Below are 20744 nucleotides of genomic sequence, written 5' to 3' on the forward strand. Positions count from 1 at the left end.
ATTTTTTTTTAGGCTTTAGTGAAACCGCACCTCACATATGCAGTGTTCTGTGCGCAGAAATTTTAAAGAACCCTTCGGTGGACAACGTTCAACTTTAAATCGACCATCGAGGGGGGGGGTGTGAAGATTTATTAGAGAAAACGGTGCAGTAAAAGCAAAAAAGTTATATGAAGCACTAGGTTTGAACGCCTTGAACCTGTTCCACCACTCCGCGGTCGGCTTGAGAAGTAGCAGTTCATCAGCAGCAACCTAGATGGCGCTGCACGCGCGTTGTTCTTGCAATAACACCGGAAATAGCTTTCGCTTGATCTCATGAGCGACGCAGTGTAGTACGCTACTGTCCGTGTTTCGCGGTGTTTTCCCACCGGGAGACCCTTGGAATTTGTGGTTCCAACATACCTTTCTCGTGTGTTTAGTCTGCGGTGTACAGATGTCTTTGTACCCGTCGCTTGCCGGGTTCCATCAACAAATGTAAGTGAAGCACCCGGTTATCATCCACGTTGTTTCCCATGTCAGTTGAGTTGTGTGGGCATGCGGCTTCACCTGTTGGTGTTATCAGTGAGAATAGCATTCTGCAACGCTGTATTATCACGTACGAGCCCGTCCTCGTATGCTGGTGCTCTAAACACTTTTTAGCTATGTTTACGGTGACCGATACAACAAGACAAGTACAATTATGCGCTCAAGGGAGCTTTTGTCAACAACGTGCTGGTCATGGCCGTGTCAAACATTCTGCTGTAAATACCCCAGCACTGCAGTGCCATTCACGTTTTCCGGATTAAAATATCGGGTTCAAATTCAAGTAATATGTTTGTGAAGTAATGTGTTGGGATAACAACCAACTTTCTTTAAATTAACTAATACATGCAGTTAAGTAACTTATTTCTCAGTGCTACGCCATGGCATGTCTAGTAATGCCGTCGTTAGACATCAGAATAATAGAGAATCGTTCTGCAGAGACCAACACCAACGTTGGTTAACTTTAAATCGAGATCAAGGGTTGCTAAAACTTCAAGTTATCACTCAATTCTTTTTGCGAGCGTTAGTTGGTGACGTGATGAATGTTTCAGTGACAATAACTCCCTTTAGCGAGGCAGAGTTAAGCGCTAAATTCAAGTTAAGGGACCGTTGATCTCGGTTCAAATGCTAATCGACGTCTGTGAAACCGGCCGAGTGTACTTGGAGCTCCTTCGATAACGTTTAACGGAGAGCAAGGGTTATGTTGACACACACGCAGGAATCTCAGAAGGGACGGAAAGCAATTCGGAGTGTCTTGCAAAATCAGTGTCTTTCGGAACATTACCCCCAAAACCCCTTGTGCGGCGGAAATTCGTTGAACATGCTGCTTCGCGGAATGGTTGTTAGTGTTATATACATACAGTACTTTGTTTCACGTGTTCGCGTAGTTTGTCATGCCGTAAACAGATCGACACTGTGCTTATGCGTCTGCTTCCACATAGTCTCAATGTCATCCTCATCTGTGTTCCTTTTTATTTAAAGTACGATTAACTGACACATTTCGGAATCCACCTAGGGCAATGAAGCTTTTTGACGAAAACCTGTGTTTTTATTTCGGAGCAACGAAGCGTGAAGGCTGCTCGGAGAGCTGACTCAGCTGGATTACGTTTTCGCAACGTTGTCTTTCACCCGTCGTCTCGTTCGTGACGTTTTCAAAATAAATAAATAAATATATAAAACATATAGGCAAATATAACAGTCAGCGAGCAAACCTTTACCGGACAATCTCGAATGCCACGAGGAACCAACTAAGGCTATGTGGAATATTCAGATCTTTCGAAGACTGTAACGACTGATTATATCGGCTCACTGCAGCAATAGACGCGGACCAAAGAGTTAGGACATAGAAGAGACAAACCACCTGCAGACTGTGTCTTTGTCTCTTCTATGTTCTAACTCTTTGGTCCGCGTCTATTGCTGCAGTGAGCCGATATGAACTTGTACCAACTACCCCGCTTTGTCCCTCTTGTGCACGACTGATTATATTCGATTGATTGAATCGAATATGGAATTCAATGTGCGGCTTGGGTTCTCGGCATTCGCAATGGCGACGACGTCATTTCTTTGGGCTCCCAAAGCGCTTGGGTCTGGCGTTCGGTGGTCGATCTTCAGCCGGGGTATGACGGGCCTGTATAGCCGGTTAGCCGATTGCCCTGCGGTCGCAGAGAGAAATCCGCCGAGTTACTGTATGCACGGATTCTGTCGTATCCAAACACATCGCACGAAGCCCTTGTCGCCGATGGTTTCTGATAAAGGGGCGATGAAATCTCCCTCCATAATTGTGCTTATCGGATAGCTTATTGTTGCTCTCAACTAATATTTACTATAGTATGTCAGAATTGCGTACGGATTAGTATACCCGATAATGTGGTACAACGTGATACGTGATTGGAATTCAGCGAGAACTCTGGCTTAACCCCGAACCTTAACTGATTCGGGTGCTAATAATCGGGAGAAATCGGGTTTTAACCCGAGGGTGTCAGACCCTACGTTGAATTTCCTCATACATAAATACCCGTAAATTAAATTTAAATTCTAGTTTTTTTTTTCTCTCTCTTTCTCTCTCCTTCTATTAGTGTTCTTAGTTAATACACTTGTTCTTAGGTTAATACATCGTGAATTACCTTTCTCTTTTCACATTACTCACTATTTCTTTCTCTTAACTCGCTCTCTCCTCCTCTCTCTGTTCTTTCCGTTTCTTTCACTCCTTCTTACTCTTCCGCCGGTCATCCTTGTAATACCGCTGAGTGTCACATGACTCATCTCCTCCAATACTCCGTCAGACCCTACGTTATATAGTACATGCGGTCTTGTGACAGTACACAACGATATTGCTCCATTGCTCAATATTTGTGTTTACCAGTGATGGCCAGTAGTTCACCACATGTAGTTAAACTACTAGTTAAACTACCTGATTGTAGTTAAACAGTAGTTGGCAACTACTTGCAGAAATGTAGTGGCAACTACTAGTTAAACTACTATTTCGGGGTAGTTAACTACAGTAGTTAGGTTACTGCGGGCGCCAGCTACTTCCGAGTTTGCCGCAAGCTTTCCGGCACGATTGTGCTTCCGACTTTTACCTGGAGCTACCTGTTTGATGAGAACGGATGTACAGAGCAATTGTGGCTTCAGAGCAATCTTCACTTTTAATATGTTATCTAACACACAACACGGGTTTCGCAAGGGACTAAGCTGTGAGACACAGCTGTTACGGTTTACGCGTGACATTCATTTTAACTTGGACAATAGGATACCGACAGACGCTGTTTTTATAGATTTTTTCGAAAGCTTCTGATAAAGTCCCGCATTCACGTTTACTCTACAAGCTATTTCGACTGAACATTGATAAACGCAGTTTCAGAATGGATTCGGCATTCCCTGCACTCACGAGTTCAGTACACAATTGCGAATAGCACCTTGTTCAAGCATTTCACCAGTAACATCCGGGGTTCCGCAGGAACTTTTAATGCTTGTCTAGTGAAGCCTCATTGGCTGTGAAATAACTCTGCAACTTCGTTTATATACTTGTGTGTGGCGCATTGATCTGTGACGAAGCAGCCTATCTTGTACATGGTTCGTCGTATGTTGTACGCACCTTTATATAGCAGAAGCTTTCACTCCATAGAAAATATTTCCGCATCAAGCTCTTTTGTCAGCGCATAATATACAGGAGACAGGCAGCGGATTTTACGACAGCATGTGAATTAAGCGACGTAGGCACGATATAGTATATTTTAAATATCATTATCACTGCTTGTGATTCATATTTAGGTGCCCAAGAACACTACAAGGGATTGGGGTTGATGGACAACGTTATGTAGTTATAGATGTATAGTTAAAATAAATTGCAGTAGTTAAAGAAGTAATTTTAACTACCGTAATTTCACGCGTATAGGCCGCACCGCAGATAAGCCGCAGGACGCGTTTTTTTTTTTGGACGTTTTGAAAATTTTCTGGCAGATAAGCCGCACCCGCAGATAAGCCGCGGGCAATACGAGACGACTGATTTGTGCGACAAAGGAGACCATAGAGAAGGCCATAAACCCTGTGGTCCATACTCCGGGATCGGCACAGTGTACAACAGAGGAGGTCAGTTCTGGAGTTCTACCAAGATCGGATTGTGCCCTTGTCGGGTGTTTTTCGTCGACTGATGGGTCAGTGATCTTCCAGAAGACGTGAATCACTGTCACCACTTTCCTTAAATCTGCTTGGGGGAATGCACCAGGAAGATCAATCTACTCGAATGCGGACCCGTCCCTGTTACGCACTGTTCGTGCATCGGCAGGGCAGTGCTGTTCCAGAGACACTGTCGGCCCTTTCGTTAAAATCGGCGTATGGGGAAAATACCAGGAAAAAATAGTCATCAGATAAGCCGCACCGGTGGATAAGCCGCAGGGCGCCCGTGAGAAAAAAAAATCGCGCATAAGCCGCGGCTAATACGCGTGAAAATACGGTACTCCCCTAAAATGTAGTTGAACTACTAGTTAAACAACTTCATCGCGAAGTAGTTAGTAGTTGTAGTTAAACTACTGTAGCCGTAGCTAGTGGCCATCACTGGCTGTTCACCTCTAGCGCGTGGAACAAGTTTCTGGTGGTCGGAACAGCGGGCATTTCCTTAGAACAATAGGAAGTTTTAGGACAACGTAGTAGTTTCACGATAACGTTTCCGCAAACACGATAAGCCAATCGCCTGATTCCTTTGGTGTGGCTGACGTCACGCTGCTGACATCACGCTGCTGACATCTGATGTATTTATTTATTTATTTACTCCTCAAGGCCCGAAGGCATTACAGAGGGGAGTGGGTTATTACACACAAACACAATACACAAAGGTAATAAATACAGGTCAGTGTTACCGCAACAGTACACAAAATACGAAATACCAAGCAATTAGATAAATAACACTAAAATAAATCACATAAGTCACAATAAGCCACATAAATAACAAAATGTAACATTGTTATGCAGTACACCATATATATCACAATCAATTAGAAAACTCCAGTAAAGTAATTAGTGCAGCATTGAACTTTGAATGGTCATATGTGTGATATACTATATATATAATACATATCATGTGATTGACTGACATAGATACGGAGTCGAAAGCGGAGGGGGCTTACGATTGCCTAAAACTCCCTAATAAATGTCAAGGCGTGTTTTCGATCGCTCGACGTCGTGAAACACATTGCTTCGTAAACAGTTCGTAATGGGAGAACGAATTAATTGTGCAACACATTTTCAGACGCCCTCTTAGCCTTTTTACACTATCGTTTTTGCGATTATTTTGATTATTATTGGTTATTTTTATCATTATAACGATTTTATTATACTTTGTATCGCTGATTATTATGCTTCTTTATCGCTTCTTTAAGCTTCATTCTTTAATCAGTGTGTTAGAATTACACCGGATTCTTTATTAATGACCAAAAAGAACCTCACTAGCTTCATTCTAAACATGGACTAATCACTTTATCCTCATTATGCATGGACTTTGGTTACTGGAGTATGGAATTTGGTTACTTTGTTATTTTGTAATTTGTTACTTTGTATATTGTTATCTTGTTACTTTGTCATTTTGTACTGCTGCTGTACGGTGTACATCGGGAGGGGAGCCCTAGTCAAGCCTCCTGGGTTTTTTGCGTCCCCTTCCAACCGAAAGGGAAATAAAATATTGCATTTATTTGAAAATTTTCGCCGTTCTCCACGCAAATTTTACATCTTGGAATGACAGCGTAGTATGACAATGATTCCCTTGCGAAAAGAAACAGTTGATCGTTTTCTTCTAAAGCTCTTCTTTCACGGCTGAAGTAGATTGGATGAATAATACTGAAAAATGAATGCAGAGAGCCTTCCTTCCTATCTAGGCTCTCGAGCTGCTGCCTGTATGCATCTTATGTGTGGGTCCATATATATTCAACTGCATCTCCCTAATAACACACGCACATATATTCTCTATGCAGCACTTGCTGCTGCTGTTCCTTCCTCCGGTATGATAAATGGATGAGTCTTCGCGCTTTCAGTGTTTTCTCTGAAAGTGTGCCCGTGTCGTAGACTAGAATGAATAGTGTAATATTTCCTTTCGTGAATGATGTTATCAAATAAGCTGCGAAGTGGTTATGCAGATTACTCATCGTGGACGGATATTCCAGCAGTGCAGGATGTTTGCCTTGTGAGAACGGACTCGGATGTCTATTGAATGGCCTTCCTGCTGAAGACTGGGAAACTGCTCGCGTGACATCAACTTACAAATCAGGAAGCAGACATACACCATCAAACTATCGACACATCTCGTTGACAAGTGTATCAGGAATGCTCATGGAACACCATGTCGTACTCCTCTATCATTAATTTTTCTTGAAAGCAACTCTTTGTTATCTAACACACAACACGGGTTTCGTAAGGGACTAAGCTGTGAGACACAGCTTACGGTTTACGCGTGACATTCATTTCAACTTGGACAATAGGATACCGACAAACGCTGTTTTTATAGATTTTTTCGAAAGCTTTTGATAAAGTCCCGCATTCACGTTTACTCTGCAAGCTATCTCGATTAAACATTGATAAATGCACTTTCAGAATGGATTCGGCATTTCCTGCACTCACGAGTTCAGTACACAATTGCGAATAACACCTTGTTCAAGCATTTCACCCAGTAACATTCGGGGTTCCGCAGGAATCCGTGATTGCTCTTTTTGATCTACATCAACGACTTACCAAACCACATCAAGTTCAATATATGCCTGTACGCTGACGTCTGTGTCATATATACAGGGTGTCTTTTTTTTAATATTTTTTTTAACTGTAAGGGCTGTAGAGGTTACATCCCATTTCGCCTATTCCCATTTTGCCTAACCCGGATTATCGGATTAAAGAGGCGGAAGGGGTAACAGCCGTTAGGCGAAATGGGACTGCCGTGCAATCTCATTAGGCAAAACGGGACTGTCGGCAAGTGGGCGTTACTTACACGCTCCGACCCGATGATGAAATTCAAACTTACAGTTAAGATGGCTTCTATGGCTGCACGTAGAGAAACATACATACATACATATACATATATACATACGTATATATATATATATATATATATATATATATATATATATAAATTTATTTTTAATATATAATTTATTAAAATTTTATGAAAATAATTTATGTATATAAATGATATATATAAATATCCCGATAAATGTTATCTGTGCTCTCTTCTTTGCACCTGCTTTGACCTTTATGACAGCATATGGTTGACAGCACTTACGGGTAAACACGGTACCTGGCATGTCTGTTCGTCGCTCTTTCCTGAAAACTGTTTACGATCGCTCACAGTGGTGATCGATTTAGGCCAAGAAAGTGAAAACACGTTGGACAACATAAAAAAAAATTGACGAGCTATTCTGAGTACGAGAGGACGCAGAGATTGTTCGACCGTGTCCCTTTCTTATTTCCTCCCGTTACGCGACCGTAGTCTTTAGCGCTATTTTGATGCCGGCAAAAAAAAAAAAAAAAAATGACGGCAGGTTCTTCGTTATTGCTTCTGCGGGTTACTCCCGTCCCGCGTCGAAAAATTTGGGTACATTATTAAAGGGGCACTAAAATGCAAAAACAAGTTCACTTCAAATTACGTTACACGCTATGTTAATTTCGTACTTGTTATCATAATTCAAAGCATTGATTCCGTTACGAAGCTACAATCGAGATTATATACCGGTCTCTTTTGTGCTTCGGCGCTAAGCAGTGAACGACGCTTCAGCTCCTGTATCCGTGTTTGTAGCACAACCCACAAGATTATAACGACCATGTCATAGGCACCCCTTCCCAGCGCCGCACTTGGAATCTAGCGGTGGCGCTACTCATCGGCCCGGTTATTGCTTCCTCAACTTCTGCAATACTTTGTACTTTAGCTTACCTTAGTATTTTTGTACAAGCGGTGGATATCCCACGGAAGATATTTCATTCCAAGGTTGATTATCATCATCATTCGACGCGTTTTCATAGGAGTTGTTGCTGTCGTCTGCTACGGTAGCCGTGCATCCGCTTCTGCGCGTTCAAAATTCAAATTTCCACTGTCCAGTCATGATGTAGATCTCGCGGGCCGATGAGTAGCGCCCCTAGCGGATCGTGCGGACGGGCTCCTCATAGGGGTTGCCGATTATGACGCGGTCGTTATAATCTAGTAGGTCGTGGTTCGTATAGTCCATGCTGCGCGTGCACGCGCGTGCCACGCCATGAAGCAGTCCCGATTAGAGTCACTAAATAAGCTACACTTCAGAGTAGCGACACTGAGCCGCCATGTTGTTTCGGATGACCTCCAGCGCCATCCATTTAGCGCTCTTCGAAGTGTCGTCTTCTTCCACTGCTGAACTTCACCTTCATCTATTTCTACTGCCAAAATAGAGGTGGGGCTGGAGGTCATCCGGAACAACATGGCGGCTCAGTGTCGCTACTCTGAAGCGTAGCTTATTTAGTGACTCTAGTCCCGATGAAGAACGTAGTGCCCATTGCGAAGCGGGCCAGCATCGCTGCCCAAAGGAAGATAAATGTTGTCAGTGGAACATACCAGTCACTCTCTCTCACTCATCGTCCTTTCACTCTTACATTTTTGCTCAGTCATACACGCAATCATACGACAGGGATCGACGTAAGCGGCAACTGTTGAACTTGAGACAGCTGATGTTCTGAGGCTGGAACAACATAGAAGGGACAAATACAAACGAGACCTCAAATTGCCTAAGAAATTAACGATAAAAGATGAAAGTCACTGAAAAGGTTAGCCAGCTCTAGGACTCGAACCCACATCTTCTGGATTACCGGTCCAGGGCTCTACCTATTGAACTAAGCTAACACGCCTTCTCAGCGAACATTCGCGAAAACTTTTGTGGGCTGCAATTTATTTGAATCGGAAAGATGCAGCACTGCGCATCATGCCGCGCATATACGGAACACTACGATGTAGTAATCCACGCACTCATGATAGGTATATGCGCTCCATTCTCCTGCTGTCTCATTGGATGCCGCCAATCTTTGCCGCTTGGGGGATCCCATTCGATGCCGCCAAAGACGCGGCTGTGTTCATATTGCGTTTTTCATCTAAAAGGTAGCGTTGGGTGAACTAATTTTGTTTGAGCTGGTACTAATTAAAACGCGGTCTTTCATTTGAGAGCAAGTTGTTTTTTGCATTTTAGTGCCCCTTTAACTCTGTGGCGCTCGATCGACCGGCGGTAGATGTTGCATTTCAAAGAGCCGAGACATTGCAGTCGGCAGCCGTCGTATGGAATGTCGCGTTTGGAGGCGATGGCGAGGGAGGAGGAGGAGGAGTGTCGTTGGGAGGAACCCGAGAGGTCTGCCTGCCTGAATAGGCGGCATGTTTCTCGGGAAGGGAAAGGTGGTGGAGAGGAGGAGAGGAAAGGGTGAAGTGGATAGCTGCGTCCATGGGCCGACTTCAGGGGAACTGTGCCGGCATACGCCTATTACACATCTGAGGGAAACCCAGGAAAAACCCCAGACGACACAGCCGTCTCCAAGCGCACGCGTTACCGCTGCGCCACCGGAGCTGGTGGAGGCGATGGCCGCCGGAAAAGAAGCGGCATTGTGCGTGGACGTGTCTGACGCTTTTGGTTGTCGTCTATACGGGATTGCCACTGTTCCGGTACAGCAGTGTTCGATACTCTCGTGAACATGGGCGGAAAAAGACTGAGGACGAGATGTGTTTTCAGCGCATTTAAAGTAGCACAGAAGTCAATTTTTTTGGCACCCTGTTTTCTTTGTATAAAACTGCTAAGCAGGCCAGTGAGATGCACCATAAGAATTAATTCGCCGCCATAGAGTCCTAATTATCGCAAAAATTGATTTCAAAGATACGCCGCAAAAAGCGGCCGTGCGCAATGGCGGTGGAGAGCGGTACCAGCCTGTGATCTGCCTGGGACCCCGCGCTGACGCTACAAGGATCACGCTCGCTGATTGGTCCAGAGAAATGTTGTCTGCTACTGGGCTGTTCGGAGTTCTGAAAAAGCATTGCTCCTGGCGCTGGTCATGATTCGACTGCTCCTTATATCCCCAGTTCTGCAGGGGATCTGGCAAAGGTTGTTTACGGCGGCAAAGGGACAGGGCGCTGACCCCCACTAACCAGCAGACCAGAACGAGTTGCCCCTGTAACGTCATCGGTGACGTGGCACCATACTTCTCCTCCTCGTTACACCCGGAGTGTCGAGTTATGGGTGAACGCGCAGACCCATGTTTAGGTGAGTTTTTTTTTTTTTTTTTTCTGGGAAACAAATTGCACACATTAAAAGCTTTCGCGCTATTCCGTAAACTTTCATCTTTTAAAATCATCATTTAAAAACTTTCATCAGACGTCTTAATCTGAATATTTTTTCATGGCCCTCTGTACTCCTTTAATGGGACACCAGATGCCGTTCCCTCGACTCGAATAATGGTAGTTCAAGAAAAGGCACTACCAGTGGTTTGCGAACACGGGCCCTCTCCGATTTGCAACAAGAGGTGCGAAGCAATGACACCATGCTAGCTACCCTCTCTTCGACGTACTACTATGTTATGTTCCTTTGACGTCAACATAAAATTGGGTTCATCCGTCGTGCACAGTGATTTATCCAGACCCCTCTACACCACACATTGGCCACCGCAAACGATTTGTACAATCATCACGGGAGATCGTTTCAGTTTGACCAATCCGGAGCCGGCGTTCTCTTCGCATTGCCGTGCTTCTTGTGAGGGATAGGGAAAGCGTGTGCTCTGCGGTTTCTTTCGCTTCCCGAAAAGTATAAGATCCAGCAGGCTTTACTTTCTATTACTATTACTGTTATTTTAACTTTCCTCTTCGTGGATACCTAGCTTTTTTTGTGTGTGTGTGTGTGTGCTTCTTTGGCGATCATTTTCTTCAGTTCTCCAGAGTTTATTTCATGGTTTACGTAAAGCTGAAGAAATACATTGTACGGGTATCTCCCAAGTGGTGACCACAGACGCGGTAAAGTTGACACGTTATAAACAACTCAAGGAATGTGTGCAATCCCCCCTCTAAGCAGCTTTTTCACCTCCTAATTTGGCTTCGCGCGACACGCAAGTGTGCAACAGCAAATTAAATCTAAGTACTAGTTTCTTCGCCGTGCTGCAGTTCCAGTAGAAGTGAACACACCGTCCACGTTGATTACTCTTCATTACTTTCGCTGCATGTGGTCGTGTCTGTTTTATTTGCTCCATTTATTACTCGAAGTACAAGCTGTAATGTCGTCAAAGCTGTTAGATTACAGAGCTTGTGTACTGCTTTTGTAGTTATTTATGGTCCTCTATCCGGCCCAGAGGCGTCGCTTAGGTTCCCGTCTGCTAGTAATTACGAGCAGACGACAGTCTCGCTCGGCAGTGTTTCTGTTATCGTGCGTTAGTTTTGGTTCCGGATTATTTCCTTCGTCGAGGGCAGAACAACGGAAGGCGACGGAATACAAACTCAAATTGGACGATGTCCAATCCTGCGTGGTGTTCTTGCATTGATTGGCTTCGGTTTCCGCTTTCGCCTTTGGTTAGCACTCGTTCCTGCTTTTCGCTTCTGATTTGATTATGTGCATGCCGTCCCATTTATTGACTATATTTTGTATGAGTTCTCCGCGAAGGACTCGCGCTATGGCGCTGCTTACCGGCCTTACACAGGGAATAGGCCTAATGCCTTGCACGTTTTTCTTTCTTAGTTTTTGTTGCTCGTGGAAACACGCGGAACAGTGCTTCCGTTCAACTGCTATGGCTAATCATGCTGTCATTATACAAAATGAACGTACATTCATGTACTGTTGGGAACACGGTTAGCTAAAATCGCCTGTCAGAACTTCGCCGTCCCACATTGCCTCTGTTGCGCTTGAAAGTGTTGTGCCAATATTGCATTTGAAGGTGGACCATGTGCTGCACGTGTTTATTACTCGAAAGAAATAGTCTTGCAACACCTGGAGAGTTTGAGACGAGATAAACCACGGAGTGCTGATCTTAGACAACCGTGTATGTCCCCTACAATACATGCTCGACCAAACGGCCTATAGAGGTCAACAACCGTCGCCAACATTTGGAAAAGAGACTGAACAGTCCCCGTTAAATATATCTGCAGCCCCAGGTCTGAGGTCTCTGCATCAACTTGCCTTCACCTGGCTGTGTTTCCCGCTCTTCGGCGCCTCGGTGTACCAGTTGGTAGCATCACGTCCGCCTATACTGTTCCAAGGTTAATACTTGGTGGCAGGGTAACAGTTGCCCAGACAGCCATCTTCCGCGAGGAACTTTAAATATACGGTGTGCTGTGTGCTGAGATTCGAGCGCACGTGATGAAGAACCCTCATGCGGTCAAAATTAATCCACAGACCGACCACCGTGGCGCCGCTTATGGTCATAGTTGTCACGTGACGTAAAGCGACGAATTTTTAATTATCCGCTCTTCGGCGTTCATGTGTACAGATTTTCCCCACGATGAAATTCATAGTATTCTCTCCCCTCCGTAAAAAAAAAATAACGCTAGCAGGCCGCTGTTCGGTGTTTCTTGGCAGATGAAAAGTTATGAAGAGAACGCGGCATATGCGGTTATCCACGAACTGGAAAATACGCAGGCAGCATTTTAAAACATAGCTACCAGGAAGAAACGTCGTAAAATCCGATAGTACAGCTGAAAGGACGTGACTAATATAGAGCGTAGAAACGGCGCTTGCACATTTTTGCATGTTACAAAATCTGCGAGGGCTGTTGCGAAGTGTGGTGCAAGCAATGAGACCGGGGTAAAAGACGCAATGGAACGTGAAAGCGCCGCCTTTCGTTCATTTTTGGCGAAGCTTCACCATCCATTGCACGACCTACTGCATTATAGCAACCGTGTCGTTCGCACCCGTCCCTAGAACCTTGCGGTGGCGCTACTCATCGGCCTATTTATTGTTTCATAAACTGCTATAATATCTTTTACTGAAGCTCACGTTAGGATTTTCACACAATCAGTACTTGTCCCATGAGACACGGGTTCTCGCAAAAGTGGTCCATTATCATCATCATTCCGTGCGTCTTTATGGGTTTCGAAGTTTCGAAATGTGCGTACCGTTGCTGTCGTCTGCTACCGCTGCGTGTCCTCTTCTGCTTGTTCAAAATTCAAATTTCCACTGTCCAATCACGGTGAAGATCACGCGGGCCGACGCACCGCACCCTTAGAGGATCGCGCGGATAGGGTTGTGCATAGGAGTTGCTGAATATGACATGTCGTCATTGGCGGACTCTTAGTTATGTCACATCATTCAAGCGATCAGAGTCTGTTTCTAGGTGATAACAGAGGTGTTTCTAGGTGGAGAACAGGAAGTAGTCACTCGGTGCCAAGTCTGAACTGTAGGGTGGGTGGTGGATTTCTTCGAAGCCGCACTCCTTCAGTGCAGCCTTGGCAACAGAAGCCGTGTGGACAGGGGCATTGTCCTGGAGAAACCGGACACCTCGACTCAACCTGCCGCGCCTCTTTTCCTTGACGGCGTCTCGCAGTCGGTGCAGGAGTGAAGCATAATAAGTCGCATTCACTGTGGTGTTCCTCTCTTTGAAGTCGATGAGGAGGATCCCGTGACAATCCCAAAATATTGTCGCCATGATCTTCTTTGTGGATTGTGTGACCTTGGCTTTTCTTGAGGGTGCTTCTCCTGGTTTGCGCCATTCCATCGACTCCTTTTTCGAAAGGGGATCATAGTAGAGCACCATAGTCTCATCCCCTGTGACAATTGACTTCAATATTTCTTCTTCGTTCTCTTGACAGAGCTCCAAAAGCTCTTTGGCACAGACGACGCGCTGTTGCTTTTGAACTGACGAGAGAAGTCGTGGCACCCATCTCGCACTGACCTTTTTCATGTGAAGGCCCTCGCCGATTATACGAAAAACGGTTGTTTTGGAAAGCCCCAGCCTTTCTGAGATTTCCTTCACCTTCAGACTCCTATCGTTCAGCACTTCCTCCTAGACAAGAGAGAAATTTTCTTGTGTCACCACTTCCACTGGACGACCATCGCGTGGATCATCTTCAATGGACTCTCGCCCCAGTCGAAACTGCTTAGCCCAGTCTTTTACCGTTGTGTACGACGGAGAGGCTTCCCTGTACACGTTGTCCAGTCGCGCTTTAATTTCTTTAGGCGAAGGTCCCTCTTTTGTCAAGAATTTTATCACAGCGCGGTACTCGAATTTTTTCATTTTAACTGAAGAGTGCACCCTGGCTGTTTGAAATGCCGCTCTCCAACCGACAAAAGCATGGAGAGGGTTGAGGGTGGTGCTCCGGCCCTCCAACAGATGGCGCCAGATGGCGCCACGCGTCCTTAATCGCATTTTCAAATTCGCGCGCATTTTCTACCTCGGGCCGGAAACTTATGGAACCACCCTCGTACGAATGTACGTCCCGGCTAATTTTTTAGGCGTGGCTAATCTGTGGCTAAATCTCGATCCAGGTGTTCAGTCTCATTACTTTTCATACGAAACTCGTGCAGCTCAACACCCACTAACGAGAAGCTCCCATAAGGGCAGAACTCTCCGTTCTACACACAGCATGAGCGAAGTCGGAGGTCAGCGTCCGGTAGCCGAATCCCCGTTTAAATAGATATGTCCGCCCAGTAATAAATTTAAAAGCGAAATTAAATAGGAAGAAGAAAAGCTAAGAATTGGGTTCTTCAGAACTGGATGTGCGTAGACTTCGTTAAGAGATGTAATCTCCCACGCCCTACGGGTCGGGGAGACATTCATTCTTCGAACTGGTTAGTCTCGGAAAGGTTGCAGTAAAACATTTGCATGACCGCTCTAACAGGGTAAATAGGGTCCCGTCACACGCACTTCGGCAAGTGTGGCGCCATCACGACGCGGTTCGGCTGAATTGCGAACTACATCGAAATAAGTATACGTATTCGTGCGTGCGCGCGCGCGTGTGTTTGTGTGTATTATGTTTAACGCATCATCCATTGTCTGTATATAGGTTGTTATGCACATCCCCGATAACTACGGGTTGTTAATTAACTAAACAACATTGACGGAAGGCCTTACTTGAGCACAAGGGGTCTGAATGTGTGTGTGTCTGTTTGTTAATCGTACCACTTTTTTTCCGTTTTGTACTCCTCCTGGACGAACAACACATTATTTTGATGATGGTGAGTGCGAGTGTTTGACCGGGACAGCTACAGGCGCGGTATTTCGCGGTATTTTCATGAAACTGTAATGATATGCACCACACTGATGAATCTTTGCGATATCTTGGTGCCAAAATAATCCCAAATCGAATCGGACCCACAGTGATATGAATGAAGCCTTACGAACATGTCGTTAAACACAGGGGTGACACAAACCCGTCATCGTTGTAACTATAACCTCAAGAGGGTATAGCGTAGTCAAGCGGGTGCTTTTGGCAAAACTGCCATCTTGTCCTGGTCGCACGTCATTGAACACGTCGTCATGTGACTTTGTTCACATGTCGTTTTGCCGCTTACCGACATATTTCCGTCGTCATAACGCCAAGAGATGAACGTATTTTGCCAGCGTAAACTATGCGGTGCTTCTTCCGCAACATGGTAGCCCATTTCTCCTTAGTTTAAGTGCATCGCATCGGCTGAGTGAGTCTTAACGCGCGGTCGTCATCACATCTTTGGAGGTCGTCAACAGTACGAGGCCTTATGTGCAGAACTGCGCGTTTTACTGCGAGATTATAGGATAAAAATAATTACCGTGATCGAAAGACATCCAAAACGTCGCACAGAAACAACAACCGCATTGTTTACAAACGGTTTGGCCGCACCATCACGGGCGCCGCCATCTTTAAGGTCGCGTGTGCCTTGACGTTCGCCGTGACGTGCGACCAGGACCAATCCAGGATGCATGCAGCACGCTTTCGTCTGCAGAGCAATACATTGGATGCCACCCCTGTGTGTTTTAATACACAACACAGATGACTGCTGTTTGCGGGCAAATGAACTGCTTGCGGTTCCGTTTTCTCTTGATTGATCAAAGCACCGACGTTTACACTGGTGGAAAATAAGAGGGAAAGCGACGCGCATTCATTCGGAGCATAAAAAAAAGAAAGAAAAGAAAAACCTAACCGTTTAGTTACCCTTTCGGTTAAACTGAGAAGGAGATGGAGATCACAAGAACGGGTTGCTATGCATGTAAGGTAATCCTGGGGAAGTTGACTCCAAGATGCCGTCACTGCGATGATCTGGAAAATCTATAACTTCCTCCTTTCTCACTTGACCCCCCTGTAACCTTTCATAACCGCGCTGGCGGTGTATCTACAAGGTGAATTTAGCAAAAGTTACACATTTTGATCGAGTCGTAAAAATATAAGGTAACGTCTCTGGCAGACTGAGCAACTTTGCAGACTGAGAGTCATTCGCCAGAAGTTTTACCCTTATTTTTTTTTTTCTTTCAAATGTTTACACTTTGTAGAAAAAAGGTTAGAAGCGAAGCAAATTCTCACCCCGTGCATTTCCTATGGCCTATACCCGCAAACCGCCATTTTTTTTCCTCTGTCTGCTTCATGTTCACATCACCACGTATAGATGGCGCTACCTGGAGACGAAGCAAAACCAGAATCTGCGGGAAAACCAACAACCACATGGACGAGATGCAGGGTGTCGAGGCAGTGCCACCTATACGTGGTGATGTGAACATGAAGCAGAGAGAGAGACGAAAACATGGCAGTTTTCTGCCTTAAAGGTACTATAAAGCAGTCGAGGTCGAACCTATGCAATCAGCATGACGTGAGAGTGCTAGACTCAAAGGTTCAGCACAACAAGTAATATGCGCAGGAGTTTACTCTAAGTATTTTTAATTGGTAAATAAAAACGCAGTCAAGAATGTCGCGGCGACGCCTGGTGGGAAGAAGTACTCAATTTGTCAAACAACCCTGTAAACAAGGAGACCGATAAACATACTGCTTTCCTGTTGGGATTTGCAAATACTACCTTTTGAGAAAATGTAATTTGTGTGAAAGAAAATAAAGAAAAGCCGAATCTTGCACTCCGTAGCTAAACGTCTATACCTGGGCCTTGTTTCACCACCGTGGCGCTGCTATCGTACGTCGCTCTGTTTGGCCCAGAGTCGTGCGCATGAGACATTTTCGCCGCCGTACTTGGCGGAGTTGGCATTTCGTCGGTCTGCTTCGCCACAGTGTTGCCAGTAGATTTAAATCTGCATTTTTTCGGGAGCTATAACGTCTATGTGAGAAAATTTTGCGGCATTTTACTCCTGAGGACATACACGATTCAGGGCACACAAAACATGAGGTTGCACCTCGACTACTTTATAGTACCTTTAAAATTATGACTTTTTAGGGAATCTTCGAATGGGGGGCGCTTTGTAGGTCCATTGAAATTGGGCGCAGTCACTGCGCACGCTCATAACCAAGTCCGCGCTTTGAGCTCCGGGAGAGCACGCTTTTTTTCCTTTTTTTTTCTTCTTCCCTTCTTTCTTTTGTGTGTGTAGCGTGGGTACCCAAGCTCGCCCTCAGAATGAACGTGCGTCGCCCACGCTTGCTGCGAGATGTTACGGTAGAGCCACAGAAAAAAAAAAAAAAAGAAAAATCAGTGGCGATTTAGAGGTAAATACGAGAGAAATGCGGCACCTTTTCCAGTCTATACTTCCACTTTCGGTTTAAATCCAACTTCTGGTTGTCCACTTGCGGTTGTCTATTTCCCGTCTATGCTTGACTTCCGGTACCACTTCTTCCGATCCGACTCTACTTCTATACTTCTGCTTCTTCCGATCCAACTCTAAACTTTCGGTTCTCCACCTTTGGTCTAACCTGACTTCGTGTTGTCCGCCCCCGGTCTGTTCGACACTTTCGATGACTATACGTAAGTTCATTTAATTAACGTTTAATTAACCTCAATAACTTTCCATTTTCTTTTAATGACCGGCGGTAGCCGCAGGATACCTGAGGTAACCTTGAATTTCATTTAATTCCCCTTGATTACGTTTACTCGCTTTAATTACTCTCAGTTCCTCTTCAGTTGACGTTAATTAGCTTTAAACACATTTAATTGCCTTCGGTAATCTTTAATTTCATTTCATCTTTCTCTTAATTACATATTGCTTACATGCGTTACTTTTAAACTCAATTTTCTCGCTTTAATTACCTTTACTTACCTCTGATTACTTTCAGTTACTCTAACCTCTTACTGTTAACCACCTCCGAAATCATTTACCTCCACTTACATTTACCCTCTTATATCCTCTTTAAATGTCCACTTATATCTCTGCCCCAGTGGGGCTTCACCATTTCTCTCTCTCTCTCTCTCTTTGTCTCTGTCACACACACACACACATACATACAGCCTTTTCTATTTTGACACTCCTAATGCTGACGCATTAAGAGAAACGCGCATCGTTCATGGTGTAACGGAAGTTCATCAACCACATTTCGAACCCAAACTTGTATTTTTCAAATAGAACGAATTTCGCGCGCAAAATGAATACTGCGTCTACCGCTTGGTGGTGCTGCAAGCGCAAAGTGCCCAGAAGGTGCCCTCCGGCAGCGCCTGAGAGTTTGGGTCACAGTGGGAAGAACACAGGAGTGACATAAGTCCGCCATTTTTGTAACTACCCTCAAGCGGGTGCTTTTGGCAAAATTGCCATCTTGTCCTGGTCGCACATCATAGAAAGCATCATTTTGAGGTCACGTGACTTTGTTTGCGTGTCGTTTTGCCGCTTACCGACTTATTTCGGTCGTCATGACACAAAGAGATTAACGTCCATGACGAAAACCCGAGACTGGGAAAAGACTAGGAAAACCATATTATCTGAGATGAACGTATTTTGCCAGCGTAAACTATGCGGTGCTTCTTCCGCAACATGGTAACCCATTTCTCCTTAGTTTAGGTACATCGCATCGTCTCTGAGTCTTAAAGCTCGGTCGTCATTACACCTTCGGAAGTCGTCAACAGTCCGAGGCCTTTTGTACAAAACCGCGCGTTTTACTGCGATATTATCGGATAAAAAAACTACAGTGGTCGGAAGGCATCCAAAAGGTCGCGCAGAAACAACGACCGCATTGTTTACAAACGGTTTGGCCGCTGATCACGGGCGCCGCCATCTTTAAGGTCATGTGTGCCTGGACGTTTGCTGCGACGTGCGACCAGGACCTGTCCAGGATGCATTGCGTTCGACCAGCTCGCTTTCGTCTATACGGAGCATTACGCTGGATGCCACCCCAGTGGGGGGAATCCCCTTCCAATACTCTCGCTCGTTGCCTTCGTTTGCGGTCCCCCCCCCCCCCCCCGCACTCTCGTGTACTGTATATATGCTAAAGGCCGGCCCGCATGACGCGTCTTTCTTGCGTAAAAGCCGAGTCTTCGCGCCCAGCACGAAATTTTGTACGTCGCAGCTGCTCGTATCTGCATCAGAGTAGGCTTCATACTTCACGCAGCAGTCAGTTCACGGGCGTCCATAGCAACCAATCACGGCGCAGCAAGTCACTTCTGGTTCCGGTCCAGCATCCTACTTCCTTTTTAGCAATGGCCGCCCTTACGAAAAAGCTGCAATGGCAACATCTCCAAGTACCACAACTTTCGCCCGTGAGGGTCGATTTTACCGAATGCAAATCACGTACAAAGGAACGCACACAAAAACAACCATTTCAGGAAGGAGAGGAGATAATGTTGCCAACACTTCGTAAAGCATATACGCCAAACCCGCTGTGCACGCGGTAGCGGGATTTGCGCCACCATGCTGTTTGACAGGCGTATTTGTTTCGCGGTCCGTGGCCATGCAGAGTTTTACGCAGCGCGATATTCACAGAAGCACGCACCATGCGGGCCGCCCTTAAAACTCCCAAATCAGTAAACGTTATCCAGAACCACCGTATCAACGCAGGGAAAAACGCGCATGTAGTAGCGTCCGCGTTCCAGCATGACGTCAAAGCTACAACCACTCACTGGGGAGTGCAGGCGCACCGAACGGGTGAAAACAACCAGAAGGCTTACCCGCATATTTTTGGACGTAACCGAGGATGACAGTGCGGACGGGGAAGGTGTACGTGTGGAGCCTGCGTGTGTCGTTCGCGGGTGCAAGAGTTGCCGTCCAGTTGCACAAGGAGGAGCCCGACCCCCCTCTGAGAGTTGCCTGGCGCTGCGACCGCGCGTGAAAATAGGAACGCTGACGAAGCTCATGTTGGCGTACGTTGCTCCTATACCTGCGATCGGCGTCGTGTACCTAACTGTAAGCGTGGGCCTGAAGTGCTCGATTTGGAGTGCCACTACGAATTAAAAAGATGGTTTTTATTGATTACACTCTTAAAAAAAGGGTGTACTCGTTTTTCTTGCCACATACAGGGTGTCCCACCGAAGAAGGGCCAGGGGCTAAAGAAAAAGCGGAGTGCTCTACACAAATGGAACCAAGCTTGGCAGTTGTGTGGTCTATCAAAAAAAAATTTTTCCATCGCCTCTTGTCAATTAATTAGCGGTCATTAATTTTCTAACTTTTTAGTTATCGGTTTTAGCTCTCCGATGTCAATGAGGAAGTTGTAGTACATGTCGAAAAAGACACAACTCAAGTGGTTCGAGGTCGATATGGCTTGTGGTTTCGTTTTTTTCCGGGTTTAAAAGTTGGTTTCAGATACCGGGCGTACCGCAGATCGCTGCCCACAATCCGGCACCCGCGCGCGACGATTCCAGCGCTGTCCGGCGTAGATTGACCTTGAGATTAGCGCTTGGAGACCATCCTTGGGCCACGTGACACAAGAGGAAGATATTTCACCT

The 20744-nt window shown here is 45.6% G+C and overlaps 1 protein-coding gene across 3 annotated transcripts in view; it reads left to right on the plus strand.

The window, feature by feature from the left end:
• Positions 1–294: 294 nt before the first annotated feature.
• Positions 295–20744, plus strand: part of LOC135366510 (ras-associated and pleckstrin homology domains-containing protein 1-like) — a 163414-nt gene continuing 142964 nt past the window's right edge. For 2 of the 3 annotated variants that reach the window (XM_064599226.1, XM_064599227.1), the window contains exon 1: positions 296–471. The gene's annotated coding sequence lies outside the window, so the exon portion shown is untranslated. Of the gene's footprint in view, positions 472–20744 lie in introns of all 3 variants that reach the window. The other variant, XM_064599224.1, reaches the window with a different exon arrangement.

This window comes from Ornithodoros turicata, chromosome 8 (assembly GCF_037126465.1).
Source record: "Ornithodoros turicata isolate Travis chromosome 8, ASM3712646v1, whole genome shotgun sequence".
NCBI lineage: Eukaryota > Metazoa > Arthropoda > Arachnida > Ixodida > Argasidae > Ornithodoros > Ornithodoros turicata.